The 4,769-nt window shown below is 33.5% G+C and overlaps 1 pseudogene; it reads right to left on the reverse strand.

The window, feature by feature from the left end:
• Positions 1-3,571: 3,571 nt before the first annotated feature.
• LOC105746387 (olfactory receptor 10AG1-like) lies at positions 3,572-4,530 on the reverse strand (annotated as a pseudogene).
• Positions 4,531-4,769: the final 239 nt, after the last annotated feature.

The following is a 4,769-nucleotide window of genomic DNA, read 5'->3' on the forward strand; positions in this document are numbered from 1 at the left end:
CTGATTTATAAATATGATTGTGGCTGAAAGGGATTTCTATGGACATAAATGTCAATTGAAAGAAAAGTAGAGATAATATAGGGACTGTATCACATAGTTATTCCATTGGAGGTTGAAGATTGTTGTTAATAGATTAAATATAAAAATGTTCTTCTTTCACAAAATTGCTAAAATATTGTACATGAAAAATTACAACTAGTGTAACTTATGAACAATGGCTAACAGTAACATTGTCATATTTTTGTAGCAAAGAAGATACTATATCAATTCTAAGGGACAATAGGGGGGGCATAAGGAACCATGAGATTTTTCCTTTTGTAGTAATGAAAACATTCTAAAATTGACAGAGGTGATGACAACCCAACTCTGTGATGAAAATGAGAGCCACTGAGTATAAATTTTGAATTGATTTTACTGGGCATGGGACTCTATAACACGCTGAATCATGTGGTGAGAAATGGATGGTAGCTAACCGAACAAATATAAGAATGTTCTCTAATGAATTATAACAAATGTGTAATACCAATTCAGGTAAAAAACCAATAATACTAATTATTGAGTGAATTGGGGGAAAATACACCAAAAAATGCACCAAATGTAGGATATGGATTATAGTTAGTAGTAATATTTTGAAGAGGCTCTTTCTTAGTTTATAACAAATGTTTCACACAATGCAAGGTGTTGGTGGTGGGGTGATGTATGAGAGCCATGTATGATGATACGCATGTTTAGTTTTTAAGTTTACAACTTTTACTATACAATTATTGTTTATGAATATTCATCTCTGAATGATATAGTTCAAAAATGTTTAAATGAAAAATATATATCACCTTAATAATACTGGATGATTTAATAAGAACATTTAACATATTATCATATTAATAAATCTTCAGTAAATAGTGGTTGACTAAAAATTATAAAATACAAATGTAAGCATGCCACTTTATTTTTCAAAAGTCATTGAGGACAAATACTATAGAATAGAAAATTGTCCTATTATTTTTTAAAATAAATTTTATTGATACTTATTAATAAGCATACAATTCATCGAAAGTGTACTATCAAAGGTATTTAGTATTATCAAATAGTTGTGCATTCATCACTTCAATCATTATTACAGCATTTTCAGTACTTCAATAATAATAATGATAAAAACAGACAAAAAATCAAACAAGTGCTTCGTTTCTCAATCTCTCTTTGCTTCTCCCCCTGTATATAACTGCAATTCCTGGCAATTCTTGCACATTTATTTATTTATTTATTTAATAAGCAGTTTTATTGAGTTATAGTTATGTATGTTTTCTTTTAATGACCAAAATTCTGTTTAACAAATCAAGAATATAATGACTGTTTCTTTGCTAAATTACAAGATTTTAAAGACATTTAGTAGCAGTCAGGAAGGAAGAAATTCAAATATTTTCTCTTATTTTCAGATTAGAAATTGAGTTTTATTTCTTTGGATATACATATTATTGTGGGAAAATAGCTTGAATTTGAATGTGAGAACCTCGCTTAAAGTTGAAATGCTTCCATAATGCAGTTAAGAAGTGTGGGCTTAGGAACACTGGCCTTGACCAGACAGAACACTGTCTGGTCAGCATGAAAATTTTGCATGTGGAAAGGTTTGAACTTTGTTATGGTCTGCTCCCTAGCACTGCCAGTGCTACAGCTTTAACAACAAGCAGCCTTGAAAATAAACATAGATAACTACTGCTTTGTAATTTCTAATAAATACGATGTGGATACTAGGGTCGAGGCTCTCATTTCCAGAAGCTGTTGAGTCCCCTGGTCCCATCTTTATTTTCTCTCTTTTGTCTTTCTTTCTGTCCTTTTATTTCTTCAATTCTGTGTTGCCTTTCCTTCGTGCAAACCTATTGCTGAGCTGGTCTCAGCATATTATATTCTCTTTGTAGCTAATTCAAATTATAAAGAAAATTATAATTAACAAAGCAGAAGTTATTTGAAATCTCGCCACTATGGGAAAACCAACAGTCCCTTTGAAACCACATCTTCTTATACATTGATAGGTGTAACCATTCACTAAAGACATGTACATGTAAAATATTGTAAGCAATTATGGTGTGTTATCATTCGTTTTTTGCAGAAATTGAGGAAAGTTTTATAAAAAACATTTGCAATTTTTGTTACCACTTATAACATATTTTGATTTCTTCACCACAGCTTCTCTAAAACATTGCCTTTAATGTTTGTAAAATATTATTGGTGTAAATGTAATTAATGTCTTAATCTGTTCTCCAACTGAGAGTGCTTCTCCCTAGGCTTCAAATTTTGTGTTTGCATTATATTTTCACACTACAATAAACATTCCTGAAAAGATGTATGTTCGATAATCATTTTTTGGTAAATATTGATATTACTACAAGAAGGGTTTTCCTTGAATCAGTTTTAGAGGATAAATATATTTTTTACTTGTAAATAAATGTTAAATTACCATCCAAAAGCATGCAACAGCAGAAGTAAGGAAATAGTATACCAGCTGCATTTTATCAGAATGCAGTATTCATTCCATGTGATTCAAATGAAAGTACTTTAAAGTATTTATTTAAAGAGTTATTTATATAATGTGTTAGTTTCCTAAAACTACCATAACAACTTACCTAAAATTGTAAGTTTTATCCTCTCACAATACTGGGGGCAAGAAGCCCCGGAGAAGACTCCTTCATTCCCTCTTCCAGATTCTGGTGGCTTTTTAGCATTTCTTGGCTACTGGCTGCATAACTCTGATCTGCCTCCATGGTCACATTGCCTTCTCGTCTATATGGTTGTCTAATCTCCTTCTGCCTCCCTATCTCATATAAGGGCACTTGTCATTGAATTTACAGTGACTCTAATCCAGGATGATCTTATATCAAGGTCCCTAACTTCAAAGAGCCTTTCTCAAAATCAGGTCGCATTTGCAGGTTTTCCTTAGAAATATTTTTAGGGTCCACCATCCAACCCCATCACATAGGTATGGTAAGCTTATGAGGAAACACCAGAATCTTACAAGGACAGGTAGATAAAAGCCAACTAAGACCTGAATCTACAAGGGGACGAAATGTTACTAGAGAACCGTGAGAGCTGGGTCCCCAGTTGATATGTCCTCTTGGGGAGAACATGGACAAATACAAGGCATAGAAGCAGGGGGAACTGAAAAGAAAACCCCATCCTCTCTGCATCCAACAGCTTAGTTACTGCTGTTGTTTCTCATTGGCTAAGTTCATCGAGAGGGACAGAGAAAGGCAGCAAATGAATCTGAAGAAATGGGAAAAACATAGAAAATTCATCACAGAACATAATCTAATCCCTGTTTATGGGATGCACTAAGTAATCTTTCATTGTTTTCTCCAGGTAATTTCTTAAGTCAGTAGTTCACCATGACAGGTGATATTAGTTTTCAACATTACATCTTTGCAATTGAGTTCATTCGTGCCTCAGTTACACAAGGCATTTAACCTGTGAAGCAAATGCCCCTTGGCACAATTTGTACTTGCTAGCATTGTAGTAATTATCATTATTTAGGATTTCAGGAACAAAACTGGCTGTCACTGATTAAATTACAGACATTGATTCATGTTAATAATCTAGGTAGTGATTTTCTCAATGCCATCATGACATCTTTGTTTCTCAGACTATATACAAGGGGATTCAATATTGGAGTCAATATGGTATAGAAAAGAGAAAGCAGTTTCCCTATTCCTTCAGATTGATTTGATATGGGTTGCAAATAAGTGATGTTTATTGTTCAATAGAATAAGATTACAACAATCAGGTGAAAAGAACAGGTAGAAAAGCCTTTAGCCCTCCCTCTTGCTGTTGATAATTTCAGAATAGTGAAGATAATTTTGCCATAGAAAGCAGTAATCAGTAATAGAACCATGAAAAACAGCAAAGAAACCACATGGACTACCATCTCAATCACAAATGCGTCCCCCCAAGCAATTTTGAGAATTGGGGGGATGTCACAGAAGAAGTGACTGACTTGGTTAGATCCACAAAAGGGCAGAAAGAAAATCAGGCATGTTTGCCCAACCTCAAATGTAATTCCACTGACCCATGAGCCAGCCACCAGCTGGATACAGGTCTTGTGGTTCATGACAAGAGAATAATGAAGAGGATTACAAATGGTCACCACATAGTGGTCACACTCAGGAGGAAACTCTTAGTGCCTCCCAACATAAGAGCAAAACACATTTATGTAGCACATGCAAATAATGAAATGTTTCCTTTTTGGGGCCAAATATCTAGGAGCATTCTTGGCACAGTGACTGTTACATAACAGATTTCCAAAAAAGAAAAATTTCTAAGAAAAAAATATATGGGGTTCTGGAGAGCAGGATCAATTCTTGTTATTAGTATTATGAGGCTGTTTCCCAATAGGATAATTAGATAGATGGCCAAAAACATCCCAAAAAGAATCCACTGGAGATCGGGAATATCGGAAAACCCCAAGAGAACAAAATCGATCATTGTAGTGATAATTGACTCTTCTGATTTTGTCTTGCTTTCCATCTATGGATACAATAAATTCAAGATGGCTAATGCATTGAAATGTTTGAAACATATTTCCTTTTTTGTTATTTGGATTAGATGCATAAATAGACATATATGATCTCTTAAATTATTTTTAACATTAACTTGCTCTGTTTCTAGGAAATGCAATGTAAAATTTCAGCAATGAGCTGGTGTGCAAATAAGATTGAGTCAATAATTAAATTCATGATATATTTTCTTAAGTTTAGATTGTGATGGTATTAGAGATATTAAAA

Source organism: Dasypus novemcinctus, chromosome 19 (genome assembly GCF_030445035.2).
Source record: "Dasypus novemcinctus isolate mDasNov1 chromosome 19, mDasNov1.1.hap2, whole genome shotgun sequence".
NCBI lineage: Eukaryota > Metazoa > Chordata > Mammalia > Cingulata > Dasypodidae > Dasypus > Dasypus novemcinctus.